This window comes from Anopheles darlingi, chromosome 3 (assembly GCF_943734745.1).
Source record: "Anopheles darlingi chromosome 3, idAnoDarlMG_H_01, whole genome shotgun sequence".
Taxonomy (NCBI): domain Eukaryota; kingdom Metazoa; phylum Arthropoda; class Insecta; order Diptera; family Culicidae; genus Anopheles; species Anopheles darlingi.
Window position 1 is genome coordinate 43,330,939 of NC_064875.1, and position 26,055 is coordinate 43,356,993.

The window sequence follows — 26,055 nt, forward strand, 5'->3', positions numbered from 1 at the left end:
GGACGAGGGGCGCAGCCACCGCGCGCGTTCGGTGACACGCACGCACACTATTTCATCATCGCACACACAGCATTTTGTCCCAGCACACACAGCATTTGTAGTGCCGCGCGTCAGACACACACAACACACACAAAAATAGGGACGCATAGAGTACCACGAAAACTGCCGTCGCCTTCTTCGTTTATTGCCCCCCCGCACCCCTCAAAACGCTTGTTTGTGTGCCTGGGCTCGAGAGTGTACACTCGGGGGGAGAGAGATTCGAGACGAGAACGAGAAAAAGGTCTAGCAACCACAGCGCGGCGGTAGTAGCAGCAGGCCGCACGGATTAAATTACGCAGAGAGAAAACGGGAAAGAAGGAAACGACGACGTTCTAGATTGTTCGCTCGCACAGAGCCTGCTCTCTCGTCCATCCACAGGCGCGCTTTCCAGCATGGAAACACACACGACGCACATTGCGCGCTCGCGACGCCACGAGAAAACTCTACCAAATCGGAGCAGCTTCTATGCTGGCTGGCTGGCTGACTCTCCGATTTTCACACACTTAACACACACGCCGCCATCATTGGGGCGCTTATCATAGCATGCTACTTTTCAATGGCGATGATCACGAGAACATCATGGCGAACAAACACCACACCATCAACGCCACACGCAGAGCGCGGGGAGTCCCTGGAATATTTGGCCCCCAACAACACTGGCAAGCAAGCAAGCACGCATGCACACACACACACCAATCGTCGTCGAGGACAAAGTTGTTTCAGCGCTTTGCGTGGTCGTCGTCGGCGGCGCGCGCGCTGGCCTCACAAAAATCGTTTCTCCCCACCCCGAAAACTTGGCCCAAACAACCTTCTTCTCGCCCTTGCTTCACACACCACCCGCCCTAACCTATAAAAAACCAAACAGCACACTCTGGTACTGCCGCACTACTCACACTCTCTGATCTCTAGTCGCACGGCTTTTTCGCTCTCACTCACTCACACATCTGGTGCGCCACTTCACACACCGCGCTCCGTTCTACGGCGAACACGGAGCCAAAAGCGACACGATTCGACGGGCGCGCTGAAGCAACTGAGAGAGCGAGCCTCGAAAACTCGCCGGAAAACCCTCGGCGGCGCTCTACCTGCTCACACCACACACACACCATGCGAGCGCGCGAAAGCACGCACACAACGACAGTACCAAATGAGAGAGAGCGAGACGGCGTGATCTCGCCTTCTCGCTTGGGAGCCTCGCCAGCGTCGCCTCACCGCCTGCCTGCCTAGCAATGATGCACGTCTCGCTTGCAGCAAGCTACCCGCGCGTGTGGTGCCCTCGAGCAGCACATTCAATCATGCGATTCAACATGGGGTACGACCTCCACCGAAGGAAACGCCGCGACACACGCTGAGAGCAAACACCACCCTTGCCCTCAACCGCCGTCTCATCCGTGTGCGCATCATATTGCTGGGTTGGTGGTACCACACACTACGTCTATATGCGCCTCTTATTGCCGGCGGTAGTGGCAGGGAAAACCAATCATTCAAGAAGGCACACTGAGGTAATCCCCCCTCCATAAGCGGAAGGGGGCACACACACACATACATTCCCAGACGCACGTACGCACTCCATCGGGGTTTCTTGGATTCTGCTTAGCAGTAGAAAAGTGTACAAGAGCACACACACGAAAAAGGCACGTACACATTCGTACGCAAGACGCGCACTTTCCGATCGTCCTCTCGGGGCATTTCCGCTTCAAAGTTCTGCATCGAGGCAGGCGGCGGCGCCCCCTTGCAACCAAAGAAGACGAAGAAGACGAAACAAATACACACGGAAAAGCGCCGATCGTTCTCGTCGGACGATGATGATGACGCCGCCACCGCTGCCAGTCGTCGTTGCGAAGATGACACATCGAAAAAGGGATTTTTCATTTTCTTGCAAGGCAACGCGACGACAACGGCCGTCTGTGTGCTTTTTGTGCTCCGCGGCTTACTTCGATGTTTCTACCGCGTGGTACAGGTTTTTGCCAACTTTTTCGATGACACTTTGTGCAAAGTGCAGTACGATCTGCCGCCCGCCTGCCATTGGAATGGAAGCAAATAGCTTCTTCTTTCTTAGTTCTCGTTCTGCCATTCTATTTGCCATTTCCTATTCCTAGCTATCGAAAGTTAAAATAATACATTCCCCACAAAGAATCATTTCTCTTCAAATCATACTCAAGAGTACTAATTGCACAAACACATGCGATCGCAATTCTTGACTGTATACATTTTAAACAAAACCTAACCGTGCTCTTTTGTCAAACCATCCTTACACGATCAACGTGTCGTTAAATTGAAGTATATACAGTAAAATATGGAAGATGACCCAGTATCCAGAAAATATTATCATCGTGATCCCTCTTCTCTGCAGAGCCCGAGATAAAAGCTGCCATTTTCAACGACGACCGACAACCGAAATCCCCTTCCCCTCTTTGATCACGCGCGAGTGTAGTAGTGTTACCAACGCACACTGATCCTTTGTTCCTTTCCTCCTTTACTTGAGCATTTCCCACACGCACACAGACGCAGAGCAGCTTGTGGAACGGGTAACGGGGACAAGGAAGTACACCGCACCAGCCAGAGGGGTCGCCCCGTGAACGAGGAATACGCCATTTTCTCGCTACGTGGAGCTGGCGGCTGTATGTACTCTCTTCTCTGTAATACTGCTGCTGCTGCTGCTGGTGCTGTCGTTGATGCCTGTGACTCACACATATATCGCAGGGCGTCCCCTATAGTAGTTTCCCTTTATTTCGTCGAACTACGAGCGACGATCTCCGACAACAAAAAACACGTAAAATTACTCTTTCTCAGGGGGCTCTTACTGAGTTGATCACTTAAAACGTAAGTAGCCTTTAAAGGGAGTTGTGGTTGCCGATAATGGGGTTTTGGAAGAGGAAGAAAGATGGTGCACGCGGCTACGGCTCGAAGAAGGCGAACACAGGCGCATGAAGAAGGGGAAAAAACAGAGAACGACGACGACATCATAAAGCGAAAAAGATTGGAGGAGCTTTACAAAGTTCACATGAGCGACAACTCATTCCCTCGCCCCATTCCTCCAAGAGCGAGGGACACAGATCCCGTCGAGGGGCAGGGCGTAGTAGTAGTGTGAGGAAGGTACTGCCGCGGTGGTGAAGCTGAACCTCACAAAACGACAAACACACGCGGCCCAAGAGAGCGAGCCAAACGAGGAAAAAGGCAGAAGAAGTATAAATCCCGCAGCAGATTACTTCTTTTCCATTTCTTCTTTCTCATCCTCCTCCACCTCTACAGCGCCTTTTTCTTATTTGTAGAACAACGCAACACACCACACAATCCACAATCGAATGATCAATTGCGTGGGATGATGTGAGCAGCGAACGAGCTGACTGAGGAGGGACCTTGTGGTCTGAAAGTCGATCCACCACCAGCAACAGCAGCGAAGGCATTAACACTACACTCCTCCTCTTGCTGCCGGCGCCGGACGGAACTGGCTTGGGATTTAGGCTGCCTCGCCCTATATAAGGAAGGTAGTTATTCCAGGCAAAAACCTTCGCGCTGATCCAGGCCACATCCGGGGGACTAATCAAATCGATCGTATGTCCAACCACACTCAATCAGTTTCTCTTCGTGTGAGTGAGTGTGTCTGTTGACGATGGCTAATAATTGTTCTTATTCTCAGGCGAGCTTTCTTGGCAGGATTCTTGCCGTATGCGAGGATCACACGCATAGCACAAAACAAGCAGCAAGAAGCTATAGTAACTAAAGCTTAAAACAGAGAAAGGGAGATGGATGCCCTCTCTCTCTCTCTCTCTGATGCGCCACACACTGTGTAGAGAATGGAAAATTCCAATTCGGAAGGGAGAGCAGAAGGAGAAGAGGACACACTTAAGTAAGACATACGCTAAAGAAGCGCACACAAGAAACAGGGACAACGACGACGACGACGGCGACGATGGAAAACAACACAGCATATGCCCGGATTGAGAAGATCGTTGTGTATGCGCACGGAACAGATCGTAAAAAAGAGGAAATGAAGAGAAGACAGAAACAGAGAGGATAAGGAGGTCGCTCCTTTGCCCCTAGGAAGAGGTAGTGCATTTTAGTGATCGAACCCACGAGGAGACAAGACCATCTCCACCATCATATTATCCTATTGTGGCGGATGCAGACGTTTTGCATCTCTCTCATTCTCTCCCATTCACCTCACAAATCCCTATATCCGAACGAACGAACGAAAGATCCGGAAAAGAAGTGCAAATAATAAAAAAAAACCCTCTAACCGAACATAGCAGACACACTTATACCAGAGCCTTCGTCTTGTGTCGTTCGTCTCTCTCACTCTCCAGTGCATCTCATATATCCTCGGTCGATCGGCCGCACATGGCATGGCAGCGACAGCAGCACAGCACATATACGATCGCGCGTCATCGTCGAGTTCCCCAAAAACCAAAAAAAAAACTCGAAGGAAAAACGAGGAAGCTTCCTCTCCTTTTCTCCGGGGGCGTTTGCGTTGTGAAAGCGTTCGCGCTCGATCACTTGCGCAAAGCACACGCACACAAACCCTACCCTGGCACGCATAAGTCGGGACAAACTCTCGACCCGAAAAATGTGAAAATAACGAAGAGGACACTTGAACAAAAAAAAAAACTCCCCACGAACGAACGGATAGGCAGCAGCAAACGAGGAAACGACGAAAAGTTGCAAAGAAATGAAAAAAGATCCCCTCCGATCCGAGCGCAGTGACCGACCGAGAGAGGCTTGAGAGATCAACCGCACACACAACCCGCAGAGTAGAGTGATCGCGATCGCGAGAGACGAACAAAGAAAATGAGCCACAAGAGATAGGGTATGGTGGAGGAGGAGGAGGAGCACGGGGAGGATTGGGGGTGACCAAAAACGACACCCTACCCCCCGCCGCACGCTCCACCATCGTCGTCACCGTCATCTCCTGGCGCACGAAGGGGGGAGAGGAGAACAGACGAAACACGGACCCAAAGAGACCAAAAGAAAAGAAAATCAGGAGGCCGCTGAGGCAGCTGAGCCGGAAAGAGAGAGAGAGAGAGATAGAGAGAGGCTGGGGATCAGTAGCAACAGCAGCAGCCGCGGCGCGTTGTTGGGTGTCTCTCGGTCCGTTTCGTTTTTCGTTTTTTGGAAAAGTATCTGCGCGTGACAGCCGGCCACAAAGTGGAGTGGTTTGGAGTGCGCGCAACACAGGGCAGAGAGGAGAGAGGCATGATGATAAAAAGGAACCCAAAGCACACCACACCACCCCTTTCTTTTACACCCAGCGCAGCACTAACTTTGGAAACCCTCGCGACACCACAAAGGGTGGTGGTGGTGATGGTAAAAACTGCTTAAGCCAAAGCGCGCGTCTTTGGAGGAAGAAGGGGAGGAAAGGGTCTTAAGAGAGGACCACAGAGGGAGGGAACACAACAACAACAACCAACAACCGAAAAGCGAAAAAATAATAAGAAGAGAAGATGAACCGCCAACCCCACCACCACACACACACACACTTTGCTAACCTCTTTGAGGTGACACACCGCAGAATGAGCAGCCCTGGAGGAAAGGTGTGTGGTGCGCGCGTGAGCCTTTCCCACACCCAAATCCCTCCCTCTCCTCTCGATACCCCTCTCCGGGTACATGGGTCTACTGGCTTCCCAAGGGGACACTACCTTCAGACCTCACGAGGAGAGAAGCGATGGAAAGAGGGTGCCGTGCGGGTGCTGCTTTTGGTTTCCATCGAATATTTGGTTACTGCTCCAACACACCAAACCAAAAGCCACCTTCTTCTCTCATCGACGCGTCGTTACCATATCTCTTTTCGGTTTTGGGCGGTTTTTTGGCTACCTCCCCCTCCGGCCTGCCGTCTGTCTGTTTCCTGTCTGTCCTTCCCACTAGGTGTTGTTCCCTTCCTTCTTTCGTCCTATCTCTTTGCCCTGATGGGGTGGAGAGAGAGTGTTGTGTGGGTAGCGCGCGGGCGAGAGCAGATCTGCGCGGCGTAGTGAACGACGACCCAACGAAACACGACCGACCGGCGGCAATGATGGGGTGACCGAGAGAGCAGAGAGAAGATCGATTGATCTCGAGCTTTTTTAGCCGACTGGCTGACTACCGACAGCACCAGCTTCTCTGTGTCAAGCAAAGATGTGTAAGTGTGTTGTCGACGGTCTCTGGCGGTCTTCCACCGTCCGTCCGTCCCGATTCCTTCCTGGAAAAGGAAAAATGATTATTGATCTTTCCTTCTGCACAACGCGTCCCCGTCCGTGACGAACCAACCAAAAGTCGAACTCTGGCGCGAGTGAGTGCGAGAGAGAGAGCGAGAGAGAAAGCTGCTTAAGGAATTCCAAACAGGTCTCTCTCTCTTTCCTTTTTTTTCTTTACCCCTTTTCCCTGAACCCCCCCCCCCCCCCCCCCCCCGCCTGTTGTTGTGCCCTGTGTGACTGATTGTCGCCTCCACAAAAATGTATGCTTTTTGGCAATTTTTCTTCCTCTTCCGTTGCTGAGTTGCTTCTCTTTGCGTTCCCCCCCTTTCCCACTCTCTTTGCTTGTGTTTCTTGTGTGTGCGATTATTACTACTACTTCTCGCACACACCAAACAAACGAATCTCCTCTCGGTTCAGAAGATTTGGGACCATCGATAAGCACTAAAAACCATGCGTGTGTGTGTGTTGTGTGATGGGGAAATATGAAGGAAAAAGAGAAAACAATCGCATCCATCGTCGTCGTCGTTGTGTCGCGCGCACGCACCTTCTTGCCGGCGATCCATTTTCATGCTGCAGCACCAACGACGACGACGCGACATCGACGTTGGTGGTGATGGTGATGGTGATGGTGGGGGGGGGGGGGGGGGGGCTCGATCAGATCTCTCTTCCTTGCCACACCAAAGATCACCGAAAACAACAACAAAAACAACAAAAATAAACGATATTTTCGCGAGCTTCGAAACTTTCCAATCGCGCGATTCGCGGCGCGATCTTTTGGGATGGAAGAGAGGAGAGACTCAAACGGATTCGTCGTTTCCATTCGATCGATCGTTTGCGATATTTTTATGCGGCGTGTCGCATAGGAAACAGAAAAATGAACTTTTTTCAAAGAAAAAAAGAACAGCAAAAACGCAATGATGGAGTTTAGTGCCAAATGGGAACACATTATTCCATTAGGCATTAGGGAGAGGAGATCGCGTGAGGGGACCACCTGTTCTGTGTGTGACCATTTTCTACTGCGCATTAACTCAACGTGTCCTTGCTGGTTCCTTTGGGCATCATCATCATCATTATCATCATCACACCATACAACAAGCGCACACACACATAGTATGGCATTGAGCATGATGAAGGGGAGCACCTCTCGCTCGCTTGCTCCATCCCTCTTGACAGGATGCATCGTGTATCCTCTGCCTCCCTTAGCTACTCCACCGTTCCCCCCCGAATGGAAGGGAGGAAAATGGCCCGTTTGCGTTGTTGTGGTGTGTTGGTCGGAGTCAGTAGAAGCCTCCATCATTCTGCGCATGACCACCACACCATCGAGAGAGCGAGGCCAAACTGTGTTGTTGCTGCTGCTATCGGTGTGTGCGTGTGCAAAGATCCTCCTGCTCCTTCTCTGCAACGCTCGCAGCAGCAGCAGGACCAAGAGAAAGCGGAGGAAACCCGGCACACGGAAAAGCTTCTCGAACCTTTCTTCCCTGCGGTCCACCACCCCTTTTCGCAACATATTTGTGTGTTGTTGTGTCTATATGGTGTGTGTGTGTGTGTGTGTGTGGTTGATGAGTTAATGCGCAAGATCGTAAAATGATATGCTCGCTCCTCTCCCCCTCCTCTCTTCCTCACACGCTACAATGAGGCGACCACAACGTTGCATGACGATCATTCACTAGTGTCCCCCAAAATTTAACAAACACTAATACACGCCAAATAGCAAGGAAGTGTGGCGTAAAATGGAAGGAGTATTTTTGTGAGCGTATGTCCCCCACACAACACGAAACAAAATGGTGCAGACCCCGCCGCCGCAGCGAGAAGAGACAGAAAAAGGAACGACCGAAGAAAAGCCATTCCCCTCCTCCTCTTGCTCCACAACCTCGGTCGTCATCGGGAACCTCGAACACCACGATGATCTACGCCAAGCGTTGCAGCATGCCAAGGAGTAGAGCGTTGCTTTTTTCAATTTTTCCACACACAAACACGTGCATACATGTTTGCTGACTCACGGAGAGATCCATCCATAGTGGTGTGGTGATGGTGATATACTAACACCATCACGTGGTGATCCCCCTCGATATTCAACATGCGCACTAAAGCCCACACGGCGGATACACACACGCACACATGCACGCTCACATACTCAACCGACGCGTGCCCTTGTGTCAGCACAGCACACGTCCTTTTTGCTGAAAATTAGGGGACAACATCGAATGCGCGAACACACACATATTACTGTGTGGCCTTACGCTTTGCCCGAATGATCCAAAACCCAACACAACCAACACGCGCGCTCGTCGTCGAGAGATCCTTTTTCGCTCGTCACACGCACACACGCGCGATATGGGCACCGGATATCGTGTGTCCTGTGACGAGACAGGGGGATATTCGTTTGTGGATGATAATGTCGAAACCAACCAACCAACCAACCAGCCAGCCAGATGGATGATTAAATGGAGGGTAGAAACCTCGCAGAGCATCATCCCGCGATGTTTAGAGAGGGGGAAACTCCTCATCAGGGGTTCAACCGAGGGATAGTATCCCCTAAACTAATATGCCACGTACCACGAGCATCTGGAACCGACCCGAGGATGGGGTGATGCTGTTGCCTATCGTTTGCGATTTGGTGAAAAACCCGATGGGCAAGGCAAGCATTTTCTTTTCCTCGCTCTGATGCTGCTTTGGCTCTACTATTGATAGTGATGATGATCGTAACTAAATCGATGCATACCCATTATTATAATCTTGTGATCAAATTTGTTAATCGATCAGACGTAGAACATAGAGGCGAATACTTTTCAAAGAAAAGTCCACTGGATCGGAGCTTATCTCTTCCTCGATGATCTACTATGCATTTATGTACCACCGATAAATGCGATAAATGTATCAGCATATCAGCATTTTTTAAATCAACGCAAATGCAAATGATCTTCCTCTTCTTGAAATGTTTCGGAAGGAAAATCTCCGGGTCCTAATGAATCTTGCAGAACTATGCGATCGTGAATGTGATCTTTCAACTGTTGCTCAAAAAGCTGTTGGCATATTTCATTTATAATCGACCAAAAGTAATAAAATCACAACACGACAATCACACAACTGATTCGACATGTTCTGCTCTCATACTGAGATTTTAGAAATGATTCCATCTCCTGTCCAAGGAAAAGCTTCCCAAACGTAAGGAAAAACAAACAAACAAAAACTCACCGATAGATAGTAGAGTTTTCGGTGTTTTAAAAAACTCACTCAAATCTGACACGCGATCCTGCTGCTCGCGTCCAAAATCACAACAAATCACACACTCCCGGACACGGTACGCGGTGCTTGCAACCGGACGGACAACTTCGGCGGGCACACAGTTTTCCACTGGTGCTCGGTGTACCCCTACTATCTACCTAGACCCCTGCCTGTCTGCGCTGCTCTTCGTTCACAAGGTACGCCGCCATGATCCACGTTCACGTATATCCCCCTCGCAAACGAGGAACCTGAAATACGCACACCGTTACACTTTGTGGTGGTGGTGTGGTGGGTTTTATGGTGGTCGTTATCTTCCTATCCTTCCTACCAACCAACCGGCGGCAGCAGGATCGATCAGGTATCCCCACACTACACTACCATAAATGCTCGTCGTCCCTTTTCGTTTTCGGTGGAAAATGAAACTCTCGCCCTCGCTCCTATCGCTACAGCGTGCTCCCTCTTGTGCACATCCACAACGAAAAGGGGGATCGCTGCGCGTCAACAACAGAGCCAGGACCGACCGACCGACCGACGGACCGGAGAACTCCGTAAAACAGGATCTGCCCGATTGCCACCACAACCCTCGTCTTCTCTCGTTCTCTCTCCCCCCGCCGTTATGCTCTCTCCAAAGCCCAAACAACGGCGTCGTACTGCTGTCGACACGGCGCGTTTCCCGTGTAACAACAGGGGGAAAAACGGATATTGAAAAAGGGCGCGCGCGCTAGCACCCCAAAAAAAAAAGCCCGCCGTGACCCACCTCTCTCGCTCTCGCTCTATCCTCCTTCTCTTTGCTGCCCACCGGGGATTTTTGTTGAAACGCAGCATCGTAACTTCAGGCAAAATGCACAAAAAAAGAGAAAGGAAGAAGAATGGAAAAGTAGAGAGACAAATGAAGCGCAATCCGCGGCATCCAAGGCATCCCACTGGCAGGGCATCCCAATATCCCCGGCGGTTTCCACGTTACTCGCTTTTCCTATTCCCTCCATTCTTTTCTTTTTTTTGTTTTACATTTCCATCCTCTGACCGATCTTTCATCATCACCCTTAAAGGAACGAGCGAGCGAGAGAGACTCACGCACACAGCGGCAGAAAGGCAAGAAGAAGAAGGGCGCACACACATTTTATGTGATCCTTTACCCTCCTCGACGCCAATGAACTCCACAACCCAACCAAACCTAACCAACACGGCGACAACGACAGTAAATCCCGGTGCAATATACACACAGCCAAGCGCGCAATTGGTTTCAGGCAGTTCTCTCTCCCCCGAAGCTTACACACCAATAAGGGGAACAACATACAGAAGAAACACAACCCCCGGAGTGTGGCTACCCTTCTCCTGATCCTCCTTCTCCTTCTTCGGTTGCCGTGATGAAGGATCCGAGAGATACGGTACCGGATAACATGATGCGTAGTGTGCGTGCAAGGGATGGGCAGTGGTGGTGGTGGTGGTGGTGATGGAGACGAGATGAAATCATCCTAGTGCTAGGCTTTACACACCCCCTCTCCTCTCCAGCGCGACGAGAAGACAACACACCGACGCGCGCGCACCCCAAGTCCTGAAACCGGGTATGGACCGATTCCGATTTCTCTTTCTCTCTTTCGCGCTCTTCCTCCACTCTCCCGTCGTCTCTAGTGGTAGGACTTTATTATCCTTCTGCTGCTGCTGCTGCGGCTCGACCTTCAAAATGCTGCGTCGCAGTTTTCCTGCCCCTCTTTTCCTATATAGCCGCCCGCCAGCGCGTGTCCTCGCTCTGCAATCACTGCAGCGGCAGCATCGACACACACACACACACACATACACGCACAACGCGGTACCGCCGCGCATCACACATCATCGTGTATCCGCGCGTTCGCTCCCTTGTAGTCAGGGCGACTACAAGGGCTCAAGAAGAGGGTGGTGGTACGCGTACCGTACGATGAAAGGGACACCCCCGAAGGGAGGATCCAAAAGCGTGAATCAAGCGTGGTGTGCCGCGTGCGGGGTGCGCTGCTCATTGCAACCCTACTCCTCCCTCTTCTCCTTCTCCTCTTTGCACCCCTTGGCCAAAGTAACGGCAAACAACATAAACAGGATATCATTGCTTCAGCGCGCACGCACACACACATACCGAATCGGTGAAAACAACAAGCGCAACAGAAGCGAGAGGAGCGGAGGATGCACTTGGGCAGGGATACGGTCCCGGTCCCGGTCCCAGTCCCGAGGTTAACCGAACAGATGGTCACGTTTTCCACGCCAACAGTGCGCCAACAACACAGGCGCACCACCGCTCTCTTCCCGTCCCCTCTTTCGATCCTTCTCTTTCTCTCTCTTTCTTCCTTTAATGCTCCGCAGGATCCCTTTTCGGATTTGCCTTTCCCCCGTGTCAAAAAAGAGGATCAATCGGTTGTGTGCGAGTAGTGTGTGTGTGGGGAGAGAGAACTAGAGAAGGAGGAATGCAAAAAAAAAGCGTCGGAAAAAGGAATGAAAGGATCGCTCGCATCTGTGTCTGTGTGTGTGTGTGTGAGTGTGTGCCTATGATTTGGAACGCAACGCCAGCACTCCCGTTGCGGGGAGTGGCGGCCCCGTTGTCCCCGAGAATCGTGCCAGCTGCCACCACCGCGGTTCGAGTTTAAACCCTCCACACCCTGTTTTGGGATACATGGACACGGACACGGTCACGGAGCAGTAGCAGCATAGGGCATGCCACGTTCACCAAGGACCCCTTTTACTGCCGCCACCAACAACATCCCCCTTTTTTCTCGGGATGCATTTTAACTAAAGCTACCTACAACAACCCCTAACACACAACAGCGGTGCAGAAACGTTCGGACATACATCCACCAGACACACGCCACACGGACGTGAGGTGTGGATCGGAGCGTCCGAGATTTGGAGTTCCCGAATGCAGAAAACCACCCGGAACCCGGAACACAATCACCGGGCCTGGGTGAAGCCCTTTTTATGGTTGGGGTGTGTGTGTTGTGGTGGTGGTCTGGTTCCGCCGCGTGGTTCTGCCTCAAAATTGCGATCTAACAACGCTACAAACATTTCGCTTCCGAGTTTTAAAAGCCGGCAACAGAGCGTTGCATTCGAAATGCTTGCAAAGGAGAATAATTACGTATGCTAATATGTGTTCGATCGTAGGTAGAGATTCGATTTCGATGTACAGATTCGATCACTTATCCTATAGAAAGATCTATCTTAAGTAGCAAAAGGTAGACATTACAAGAGTGCAACCTTTGTGCAAAGCAGTATAGAACGAAGTGAAAGTCGCATTCCAATTAATAAATCTCGACTCCTCTACATTATTCTGATGCCGATTGAAACAACCATAAACTCTATGGAGCTTGTTCTGAGGTATTCATTACCCTATAGTGATGGTGAGCACTATAGTTTACGGGTAATTTTTGAGATCAAAGTTTAGGTTGACAATGGTAAAGAACAAATAATGGTGCGAATTGAAAACATGATACGGAGGCGGCGGGCGTGTTTGCACGCCGTGCATAACCAACCAGTGAGGAGCTCAACATAGCTACCTTGAACCTTGAATTCCATCCGTGCTACACCACGTAGCGCAGCAACCTTCTTTTGCTGTTGGACGCAACATCCATATTAAGTGGTTCGTGCTGGTGAGATGTGGTGACTCATAAACGGACACACCAAGCAACCAACATAAGCGAATCCAACGGACGCTACCACGGACAACCTAGTTTATAGCGTCAAACACACACACACACACACACACACACACACATTACTGGGAGGAAGCAGTCGCAGTCGAAACGAGTTTTCATTGAACGAGTGGTTTTTCCATCCAACTTTCCGGATGCCAATAAGCAGCTGTGTGGTGCCTTTTGCATTACGATTACGATGAATCGGTGTTCTCCATACCCGGGGGAGGGTGGGTGGGTGTGTGTTGTATCCACACAGTAGTGTAGTGCGAGAGCGAGGTGAGACCTCTCTTTCCCTAGTAACAGTAGCGTGGTGCACCAACCAGCGGAGCCACGCAAAGTGTATCTAAAAGGCTTCCCATTAAAAACGTACCAGAACCCCCGCCTCCCACCTGTGCCACCTATCCAACGATAAACGCTCCACACCTCACAACACAACACAACACCCCCCCTTTAGCCTAACGAAAACATAATGCTAATGCTGATGAAGGTCACCATCATAACCAACTACTACTGGTACGCCTCTCCTCTCTCTCTTTCTCTCTCTCTCTCCTGGGACAGGGAGGCCAATTGGAGTGACTCGCGAGCGATTCAAACCTTCCTCGCCCTCTCTCACTCTCGGTTCTATTCCCCCCCCCCCCCCCCCCACCCACAGGGGCTGCTGGACAAGCTCAACTAACCATTTAGCCTTAGCCCTGAGTTGAAACTCATTCAAATGGTGGTCTCTCGCTGTATAGCAGCCACCAGCAGCACATCATACTCATGCCTCTCCTCTCCTACCCACCCCCTCCCCAACACACAGACACAGTCAATTAGCCTCCATATGACGCCTTTCTGCTACATGTGCGGATGGTGTGGTGCTGGTACAACGCGCCAAAGCTAAGCTATGCCACGCCAAGCCCCGCGTGGTGCGCAGATATCGTAATTACCGAGTGTGAACGCAATATGACGACGATGGAAGGCTTCAAAAGGCAATGAGGGAGAGGAAGGGGAGCACATGGCACTCCCCCCCGGTCAGAACGCTTCATGCTGGTGGTTCATGAAAAATGTGCCACAGGAAGTAAACTAAAACCTCCCCCCTTCCCTCCTTGGCATATGTGTTTCGCGAGAATGTCAAACAACCGATCTATGTCCCCACACGACGAAGAACTTGCTCGCTCGCTCACTAATGCTTTTATATACAGAAATGCTAGAAGGTGCGGGGCTTCTACTACTGACCGTGTGTGTGTGTGTGTGTGTTGATTTATGATCTCGCTAGCGGGAAAAGTAGTGTCGCCTCTTAATCACAAACTAGTTTATATTCTCTGTCCCCTCCACTCGAGAGTAAGATTTTCCAGTCCGGTATAGCTAATAACTACACACTACAAGCTGACCAAACCACAATCCCTCCTGCGAGAAGCAGTATAGTGCCCCTCGCCACCACCACATCATGCCGCTTGTGTGCTTCCGATGAAAAGATCATTACGAGATCGGCGCCAGAGACAAGGTGTACTACTCCGTCCGTCGTCTCTAGGATACCCCAAGAGCGAGCGAGGGAGAGAGGGAGAGAGAGGCCATGTAAAATAATCATAAATATAACATGCAAACAACAACTACACATTTCAAGGTCAACCTCCTTGGACGCCAGCCGCGTACGAAGCTACACAACAGCAGCAACTGCCGCCATCACAGCCACACATCAATGTTGGTTGGTTGGTTGATGTGTGGTGTGATGTTGAATAGCTCTCGCGTGGCGGAAGAGTGGGAGATCGGGGGTTTTTTAAAAGGCAGCCACCGTCGAGAAGGTATGTGATTCGATGGTAGCAGCAGCAGCATGCAAAAAGGGACCTAATGGTGGTGGTACTACCTTGTGTGTGTGTGTGTGTGTGTGGTATTGCCAGAAGGGGGTACCGAGCGACGTTTGGGGGGTAAAGGTTTGTTAGACCCAGACATACGACGACGACCAACCAGCCAGGCAACACAACACGCCAATGCAAAAGTGTACTAAAGAGCGAAAGAGACTCCCCGAAAGAGACATATCTCATCATGCCCACGCCAGCACGAAGCCAGAATCCCCGCCATCACCACCGGTAGAAGCATTCTGATTAGTGAGTTCGCAACACAACGCAAACGATGCGCTCTGGCTTTGCTCTCGAGACAAACACGGAGACAAACACACGCCACGCCAACCATCTATGATTAGGAGCCGGACGCACCGGGGTGTGTGGTGTGATGGACGCAAGCCAGTGGACAAGTATGCGAAACGCGCTGTGTAAAGTAGCCAAGAAAATCCATTCCGTTTAATGCTTCAAAGTAACACCACCACAGCAGTAACCACACACTTGTCACACAAAAAACAAATGCTACCGTCCGTCACCTCCCATCCATACCACCCTCGCACATCATACATCGCACACACGTACACACACACATGTGATGTTTTGCTGATGATGACGAGGAGTGCAGCAGCACGGCAGCCACCGCTTATTAATGTTGCGCATTACCCAAGCGCGAGCAAACACACAGCAGCGTCGCCAAGCCAGGCCAGGCCAGCAGGCAGCAAACACCGAAAACAGGTATTCTACACGCGCGTGCAGCAGCTGCAACAACGGAAGGTGGCGACGATGATGATGGCGGTAGGCAGGAAAGACCCTGAAAAGTCTTACAAGATTGCACTTCTTCTCCTCGTCCTCCTCGACAGACCCTTGATTCGCAATCATTCCGCACTAGCAGACCACCACCACCACCAGAGGACACAAACCCTGCTGCTGCTGCTCCTACCTCTAATCCACACATCTCACCGCTACTACTACGTTTCGCGCCTCGAGAGAGCCGACATTGACTTTTGGTGCGAACCTTCGGCCGTGTGTCATGCTATGGCGCTGCTTTTCTGCAAACTAACGATCCGCGCGCGCGATGCATCGTGTGTGCGGTGGTGCGCAGCACGCGAAACGGTTGGAGTGAGTTATGCTGTGCTAAATTAGTGTGCTAGGTCTTTTGTTTTTTTTTTTGTTGGTTTTGTAAAAAAAATCGCATTCGCAGTATAGAATGCAAAAAAAGGTCACCTCTTCGACCACTTTTAATGCTACCACCACCAACCCACAGAGAGGCTGGCTGGCCGCCTGCGGTATTCTGTTCTGGTCCTGCAGCAGCAGCAGCTGCTGCTGCTGCTAATATGCTCTAGTGCGAGCGACCGAGCGACCGCTAAATTCGACGCTGATTATACATGTTGACATTGACGGGAACAACGAGCAGGTATATGCGTGTACCTTCAGTACCAACCCTCCTCCTCCTCCTTATTGGCGAATCGTTGTGGCCTAAGGTTATTTTGTGTGTGCGATGCCTCCTCTACACGTCAAGGGTGAGGTAAGCGCGCACCGTGCCTACAAAAAAGCATACATACGGAGTGTGGTGCCACCAGCGCAAAGAAGAAAAAAGTATGCTTAATAGGGAAACTGACGACAAATGTACGAAGAAGTCTATCTTCGGTAGCGTGCGTCGCATTGTCGCCTAGTCCCTTTTCGCGAAGGGAACGAACACACCATTAGCTGCTCGCCTTGTATAGGTAGTAACCAATGAGCCAAAAAGATGACGACAGCCATCATCCTGACCCCACCCCGGGGTCTGGGCGATACAACAACAACACAACAGGGAGAGGGGCTTTCCATTAATTGGTAAATCAAATAACCCACACACCGCCCGCCAAGCCGAGCCTGTCGCCGCTCCCAGATTTTTGTTTTCAGAAAGTGACCCACAAAGGTGGTGCGCGCGCCGCGACCCAGCCACACACACACACACACACTCTGCTGACACGAAGTCGATTGGGACCACACCACCCGAGAAACACAGCATAAACTCTCTCGCCAATGCTAATGGTTTATGCAAATTCCACATGCCACGAGAAATGCTTCTCTGGGCACGCCAGTGGACTCAGGGGGCAGAGGGAGAGTTCTTTACACCCAGAGTAGTCGGTGGGAACGAGGGGAAGGGGGGGGGGGGAGGGGTGCTTTCGAGCCACCAGCAACATCTCGTCCAACCTTTCCTTTCTTGGGGTAGCCCCAGCTCCGGGAGGTGTGGGATAAGAATTCTATTGAGAAATCCCCCGCCGTTTGGCGCAGGCAAGGCGGCTATTGTTGCCAAGCACAGCGTCCGGGGCAGCAGTGTGGTGTGGTCCTCACAGTGTCTACAACTTAAATGTTTAATGCTTGGTGCTTTGAACACCTGTGCTTGATGCTGCGATGAATGAATCATGATAGAAATATGCTGCTAAATGGCAAGTGATCGTCCCTCCATTGAAGGGGATGCGTCGATTGAGCTGCTATTAACTATTATTAAATAAACATATCAGAAGCTTAAGTATACTCAGGTACTACGAACGACTATAATTTGTGCCCAGGAGGAATAGAGAGAGATTTGCGCAACGAAAACATAGGTCCAATTTCATTATACTTTGGAGCGATGATGTTCAAAATATCAGATTATTCCCTAACCACGCTACTGAAGATCGCAATGATCGATATTGCCTTCATTCAATTTATGGGTAAATGGTTAACATGTCGTTATAATATACAAAGCAGGCAAGGCAAGTATCCTGCTGCTGCTGCTCTCTTTCTAGACAACCAATACATGTCTCTCTGACCGCTTTTCCTATCCACTTTCTAGAGGGAAAAAAAAAACCAAAAAGTTTCCTCATTCTGTTTTCCAGCTTGCTGTAGCACGAAAATGGCCACGATCGGCCACGAAAATGGACTCTCAAACACACATATTCGAGCCAAGCATATAACGATCTCCACCAGCCAGTTGGGGGGACGACCCCGATCCACGCACCCAAGAAGTGTAGTGCGCCGTTGGCTCATTCTACTTCGCTTTTCATTCCCTCCTCTGTCTACACCTTCCCCCCCCAAGCGACAGTGACGGTGATCCAGCGGAACATACTTAAAACCACACACCACCATATTCCATTTTTATAACTCCCAGAGAGAGAGAGAGAGCGCGCGCGAGCGTGCGGCAATCGGAAGCTCACCAAGCTCGAGGACTCGAGGAAGGGGACACACGTCGGAGGTGTCGGTCGGCACAACCCAAGTCCCAACTCCATGCGAGGAGCATACTTACGAGCGGACGACGACGACGACAAAAGGGGAAAGAACCCACTAACTACGCGCGCCATGAGCCATATGCGTAAAAGCAGCTCGATCGCTCCCCACAAACAGAAACGAATCTGTTGCTGCTGCTGCCTGCTGGTAGTGTGCTTGAATGTGTGAGGCCATTTATGAACCCCGTGTGGTGCTGCTGCTGCTGCTGCGCACACCGAGCCTTCCGTTGCGCCTGTTTGTGTACTCGTCGTCGTCGTCGTCGTCGGGGGTTAGTTTCCACAAAACAAAATGAAAAAAAATCGAAAGAAATATTCGAGAAGGAAACTCCGCACCAGCCATCAGTCAATCAACCATTAAAAATGTGCGCCCCACTTAAGGAAGGAAGGTGGTGGTGTGCTTTTCGTCGTGGGTTAATATGCGCGTATGTGCCGCCTTCCACTCCCCCTTTCCAGAGGTGCGCGAGGATCACTGGGGTGTGTGCGAGTGCGTGCCATCGTCGTCGTCGTGTCGTTGTCGTCTTGGTCTTCTGCTTCTGAGCCACCATATTTCTCAAATGGATACTAAACTCCTCCCGCATTTCAAAGGGAGGATATGATGGAGGAGGTTCTTTTTCTTTTACCTCTCCTCTTCGGGGGCTTTTTTTTACGAAAAGTAATCGCGACAACCCAACCGCGGGTGTGGTGGGCAAGGTGACGACCTTTCTACTACACCACACTCTCTGCTGCTAACACTCAAACCTTACCCCTAACCTCTTCTCTCCCTTTTTCTCTCTGGCTTAGTCGCTTGCTGGTGGTGCCTTCAGTGCCAGGCACCCATACACACACTTAGCGCAGGGCGCGCGCGCGCGCACGCACGCGAGTAAGCGTACAACACACAGCATGATTAACATACACGTTGCGTGTGCATACACACAACACACAAGAGGTGCTCTGGTGTGTTGTTCCTTCGTCATCGTTCTGCCATTTATGTTCCTTCCTTCCTTCCGCCAGCCCATCTCCTCACCAGCCTTCGCCACCATTAACCACCACCTCAACAAAGATGCGAATTCCATTGCGACATCTACGGGAGCGCCGCCGTCGCCGTCGCCATCGCGCGCGCCTCACGATCACACAGCATAGAGTATGCAAGGCGTCGACAAACACACACACACGAGCCGCCGCCGCTGGGAGGTTTTAAGCGTTCATCGTGTGTGCGCACATTCGATTCGTACGTGCAATCATCATCGCCATCATCATCATCATTATCGTCATCATCAGCAACATCACGGAAAAAGCACACGCAGCACGACGACGATGTTGCTGCTTTGTGTGCTGCTGATCTCCCTCTCTATGTAGGTGGAAGAGACCTCAACCCCAAAAACCAACAACAACAACTACAACAACAACAGCCAGCGGGCACGGGCACGGTGATGGTGACTATTAACGAGCACAGCACGTAGCCCCGCCACCACCATCACACACACTCTCGGTGTCGTGCGACGATCGGTGGCCCTCCGTCACCGCATCATCATCATCATCAGCGCCCCTCTCCCCCCTACTACTACATTCCTTTTCCATTCGAAGGAAACGAGCTTATGCGAAGGTTCGTGCGTTTTTTTTATCGCGCCTCCCCCGTCCGTGCGTGCGTATGCTCCACACACCGAGGCCAACACACCAAACCCAAAAGTGTGTGTGTGTGTGTCCGGTGGCGTTATGAATAGCACGGAACGTTCGATGCTGGCAAAATAAGTATTCCACTCCGGGGTGGCGGCGGCGCAGCAGCGACGCGCGCGGTAGTAATCCGAAAGTGAAGGATTTTTTGTTTTCCAAAATGGTCCCGTCGTCGTCGTCGTCGAGTGCTGGAAAAAGAGAACCCCCGAGGCTAAAAAAAAGAGGAGTTTGGGGCCCGCGATGCGCCCGCGTGTGTATGCTGCTCTCTGGCTTTGCCTCTGTGTGCCCGCCGCCCGGCGTGCGGATCGAACAACAGCCATTCGAAGGGATGACATCATCAACCAACCAGCCAACCAGCCAACCAGCCAGTCAGCCATCCATAGCACCTTCTCTCCATCACCTCGCATCACCGTCGCGCTCACGATCAATCCCCGGCCTTTAGCCACCACCACCAGGAGAGCAGGAAAGAGAGACAGAGACAGAGGCGTGTGCCTACGTGTGAGAGTGTGTGCGAATGAAGGCGCGGGCGGTCGAGTCGAGTCGAGAGCAGTGACGGCGGCTCCTGGCGACGACGACGACTCTCGACGATCCCATTCGACAATACATCCCCCGCGCACATCCACCCCGACGACACCCTTCTTCGCGTTCAACGAAGGAAAAGAAGAAAGTGATTTATCTCCGTCAAAAGGTACCAGCAGTCCACCACACACAGAGATTGAGGCCCCCTCGCATCATCATCAGCATCGTTAGTAGGCGGTGGCGATTGCAGCATACTATGATTTTCGCCTTAAGAAGGTGCCCCGCAGATACACTCCTCAAAGGAGCACAACGATGGCGAGCGGGTGGGAGGGGGATCGGGGATCGACCTCCTCGCGCTCTGCTGCTGGACACACGCTCCTCTTGCTCTCACCAGCGCACGTAGAATGGAGTCTTCTTTTCTAAAATAAGAACATATCGTGTAGTAGAGAGATGGATCATCAGCAGAACCCACTCGCGAGGCACGGGGGGCCCAACGAAGAAAATGTGCCACTTCTCCATTACCCACACAAACACATACACACCGTCGCTGGCACGAGGCACAGTCATGCTATGCCAAGTGTGTGGCGCAGTATCAACGGCGACGGTGGCAGCCCCCCCCCCCCCCCAAACCCTTCCCTTCCCTACACATACGTTCTGAAAAAGGGAAACACATTCCATTTCCAAGCGAACCTCTGCGTTCCCTCACTTCTTCACCTCATTCGCTTTGCGTGTGTGATATGTGGTGGAGCCCCCCTTTCCCCTCCCAACCTTCGCGAACGATAATGCTCGCGCTCCGCTCAGCAGCAGCAGCAGCAGCAGCAGCAACAACGGTGTTTTATGTGTGCGAGTGACTACTAGATCACACACGCCAATGGTCTTCGTCGTCGTCGTCGTCAACACGGAAAGCCTCACCACCCTTCTCGTAGTGTTCTTTTTCGCTCGCTACTGGTGCCCCCTCCCCTCCCCACCCTACCCTCTCTCAACTAGCTCTTGGTTAGCGATGAACATAAACGCTCGCTTTCGTTCAGCTAACCACGGTAGCGCGGCAGCGACCGAATCGCAGCAACACCGCGATGATGATGATGATGACGATGATCATCTTCAAACACACTCTCACGGGTCACAGCAACCATCAACCTCGCACACTGTGTGGTGTGTGGGCTGGTTGCTGTTGCTGTTGCTAGTGGTGCTGTGGTATACTCGACGCGTTCAAGGGCTGCTAAGTGGATAGTGGAAGCCTACGAACGGGTATGTTCGCTCTGCGTATGTATGCGCACACACCGAGCATGCGCGTGACGACGATGATGACGACGGCGGCAACGGCGACGGAGGAAATGGAGGATATGGGGATGCTCGAAAGGTCTCTATCATATTTCAACGCACCCTCTCTCTTTCTCTCTCTCTCTTTCTCTCTACTGCGGTGGCACCGCCTGCTGCTGCTGCGTAGGTTTATCTGTTTTCCGATCGTTCCTCCAGCCAAAAACGGCCATCCGCCATCATCATTGCGCCACACCACTCTAATCTGTGGCACACGCACATACAAAAACCCGGACGAGGGGGACGCCTTATGATGATATGCTGCTGTGCTCGACGAGCTTTTGGTTCCTTGTGGCGAAGGGAAAACGATCCTTAATTTCACTCTTGTCGAGTGCAACCGGATGTGCCCTCTTTATGGTGATGAGCAAAACGGCGCGGCGCAATTATCTGAAGTATTTTCGACATTTTCGTGCGTATGTACGCATTATTTTATGTTGCGATCACACAACGAGAGAGAAGATCGTTAATTTTCTGTATCATCGAACTGGTTACTTTTTGATGCAAAGGAGTAGCCTTCTAGAGATCAATTCATTCCCAGCATAATTTGATCGTCATCAAGAACGAAAAACCTTTGGAGAAGCGGCACCACCAGGCTCTCTCTTTTCTTAGTATTCCGAAACGGCCGCTTCCCATTACTCATACTCTTACAATTCGGGCTCCCCGCTTAGTGCTGCGTGTATAATATTTCCCCCTCAAGCATGACCAGCGTAGTAGTAGAGCTACACACCACCATCCAGATCTCGCTCGGGGAGCAAATGGAGATGATGCCAGGCACCACAGTTTAGTAATTCTAGCTAGCCCGTCGCCATCGCGGCGCGGCCTACTAAGGGGCCTCAACCTCTAAGTGATCCCCAATCTGCTCGCACACACCATCATCAGACGCTTCCAAACTTGCGCTACGCATACTAGCGGAAAGAACGCCTCGCCGAAATGACGGCGACCACTACCTCTACTTATCCATTCAACGGAACCAACAAAAAAAGAGGCATTTATACTAACAATCCGACTGGCGCGGGGGGAACACACAAACCCTCGCAGAGATCGCACACACATACTCGCGCATTCAGCAGCGCGCTCGCTCGCACTCTCTTCCTCTCTCGACTACCAGCGCTGCGATGGCTGTTTTTCCGAAAACGAACAAAGCCAGCATAATACAAAATGGCGGCCGATACTTGTTTTCCAGAATATTTTTCATCGTGCCCAGAGCCGCATGTTGCTGGACAGTTTTTGCGATCTTTCCCGCGAGGGGAGCGCATTTTGCGTCATACTGATCACCATTTCGTAATGCTATGTTTATGCACACAAAATATATACACAAAATTCGGAAATTTTCTGGAATAAAAGCTTAGGATTATCGACCAATACCCACACACAAACGGGCGTCAAAATACGCTCTCTCTCTCTCTCTCTTCACTTATCGCTCGATCGAGGAGCGCGTAGCATGGAGGAAATCGACGATGAAAATGACCAAGCATAAAACGGAGGCGGCGTTTCTCCTTGACCACAAGCTGCCATCGAGCGGCCTGCTCGGCGATAAAGGCTCGTCTTATTGCGTCTCACATTTTCCCGAACCGATGGTGGCTGATGCCAACCGGGGGCGGTTTCACTCTGCGGACCAACCGGCCTGCCTCGTTCGGCGTTCCATGCTCTGAAAACCGGAGTCATCACAAATTTTCGCGTGGTGCGTGTGGCCCCGGTGGAGGATACGCAATTTAAACCGCCGTTTTTTGCACTGCTGCCGGGTTGATGATGGTCACAACCGGCGAGCGAGCATCACGAACGACAGAGGGCGCAAATTTTCAGCCAAAAAAGCCGCCGCCTCCCTCGCTGAGCATCGATGAAAACTTTTCCACTGAATCACGCGTCACGGCGCACATCACGTCTTTGCATTTTGTTCGCCCGCATAGATAAAACAATTTAACATGCAAATAAAGGTTTCACTCTTACCTTAAATAGCACAGTCTTCATTGAATATCACAAAATTTAATACTACACTCGGCAGCAGCTCCTGTTTCTCGGTTCTCACAAATGGCGTCCGGTCTGTTCTCCTTCCCAACCTTTTTTGTTTGATCGCCGAGAGAGCGCGTTCGGCAAGGGTGCTTGGATGGGCGAACCGTCTGGGTTCGAAAATTTTGCGAAACAAATCAATTTTCTTTTACTTCATTTCGCTTGTTTCCGTCTTCAAACTTTCGCGGACTGTTTTGTATGATTGTACGATAATTTTCAAGATTGTTTTTGTGGACATTTTGTGAAACAAATCCTGTTCTATGGATTTTTACAATGCTTCTACTTTTCAACCAGTGAACGCAAACACGCTCAACTTCTGGAAAGTTGGTTTAGTGGGGGTTGTCAAAATCGTGCCTCACTACAGTGTTATGCCATTGTTTAGAAAGAAGTTTTTGTATTTTAATTTCAAACAGACCCATTTATAATTTAATCAAAATGCACGTAACATATAACTGAAATTATTAATTTACGTTCCTGTGTGGTACAGGGACAAAAAATTCTTTATATTTTCGTACTCGAGGTGAAGAAAGAGCGAGAAGGCACGCTAGTTCTCCGAGTACCGTGTTCGTACACACACGCACACACGTGCCCCGGAACAACGGGCAAATCGGTGGTCAAATACACGATTGAAAAAAATCGATTGTTTTACATTTTTCTTTGAATGCTGAACCTTTCAAAAGATTCGATAGATAATTGCGGTATAACTAGAAGCGAATTAAAAGGACTTTCTTTAATAAAGCAATCTCGATTGCACGTCGATTCATTTTTTTCTAAATTTCCGTGAACCTCGGTCAATTTTCGACAAAATTATCAAATTAAACTGTCGTTTCCTACACTCTAAAACAGCAATGGAACGATAGAATATAGTTAAAGATGCTCTCAAAACGCTTAGAGCAAATATTTTACAATCGGGCCGCGTGCCGCAATTGCATGTAAACTTTTTGCCTCGCAAACGATCGTTTCATCGCACTGGAGTTCAGCTATTTTGAGGCGTGTGAGATGATTGTTTTTGGCTAGAAACTGAAAATAATATACCGCGAGTACTACCAGCGAAGAGAACAAATTTCATCACTTGTTGTTCTGCTAACTTCAGCAATATGTTACATCAAATTCAGTATATCTACTGCTGAGGCTGACTTGGTCAAGAACAGAACTGGAAACTTCCATCATTTGTAAGAACTCTGATCTCTATCTGTCTGATTCCAAAGTTAGATGATTTCGTTCAAATTTGATTCAAGAAATATAATAAACCCAAAAAGTATTTGAAATGAATAAAAAAAGGATACGCGCATTACGAACAATCTCAATTTCCAGACGATTATAACAAGACACACGACTAGAACTTACAGGGGGGAATGTTGCGCTCGATCTTCAATACGGTAGGGAATACGATCAAGGGAATAGAGGAGGGGTAGCTGGAGAATCTGCTGGAACAGCACCAACTGCTACGAAAATCTTCTCGAGCCTGGTCGGTCGGCTATTCTACAACTTGGGCATTTTGCCGGGATGTCGAATACCGCATCTATTGAGAATCGAACAATCGTAGATCACGGCGAGTGGCGATCAGCGGCTCAGAACCTAATATTTCACGCCAATAGTCAGCACATAGTAATTGAGGCAGCGGTAAAGTCGATTGGCCTACATATTACTTTTAACAACCAGGCAGCATGTGGCGGGTGCGGGGGAATGAGTTGAACGAAGAAAGAGGCTAAAGAGAAAAAAATCAAAACAAAAAATTCTTTACCAACACCAATCGCCCATCATCGCACGCACACTATCGCAAAAGCGAAAACCCCCCCCCCCAACTTCATCCACCCGTCCCTCTCTTTACTCTTCATGATTCTCATTCTCTCTCGCTCTCTCTCTCTGTGCGCACGAGCATGTTTTATGTTGCGTCTGTATTCGTGCATCCGAGCGGATGGGTGGTGGGTGGTGTTTTGTGCCATGCTTGCTGCGTGCGCGACGACGATGAAACCAACCGCACCATCCCCTTCTACGGAAGAGAGAGAGAGAGAGAGAGAGAGAGAGAGAGAGAGAGAGAGAGAGAGAGAGAGAGAGAGAGAGAGAGAGAGAGCGCTCGCACTCTAGGCGAATTTTCTAATCAGCAAGTCTCTCGGCGCTTAGAGCGAGCGCAGCATCGCAGAACAACATCACCACCATTGATGACACCAGCCGCGACCGCGCGTAGCTGTGGACCGCGTAGAGCAGCGTAGAGAGTGTAATACCACCTAGTAGCACCAACAACCGCCGAGATAGTAGTGCGTGTGAAGTGTTGCGGCTGCGGCCAAAGGGCAAAAGATTCAGAAGAAAGCGAAATTAGTTATTTTCCATTCGCTTCCGCCCTCGTCTTCGTCGTTCGTGCGTTCGTGCGTGCGTGCGTGCATGTCTGTGCGTTAGTGGCTGTATCGTCTTC

At 50.6% G+C, this 26,055-nt stretch overlaps 1 protein-coding gene across 3 annotated transcripts in view; it reads right to left on the reverse strand.

Moving 5' to 3' along the window:
* The window catches only part of LOC125957523 (longitudinals lacking protein-like), a 57,269-nt gene extending 33,571 nt beyond the window's left edge, over positions 1 to 23,698 (reverse strand). The window contains exon 1 of one of the 3 annotated variants that reach the window (XM_049690286.1): positions 23,583 to 23,698. The gene's annotated coding sequence lies outside the window, so the exon portion shown is untranslated. Of the gene's footprint in view, positions 1 to 932; positions 1,091 to 23,582 lie in introns of those variants that run through there. The other 2 variants (XM_049690285.1, XM_049690287.1) reach the window with 2 other exon arrangements.
* Positions 23,699 to 26,055: the final 2,357 nt, after the last annotated feature.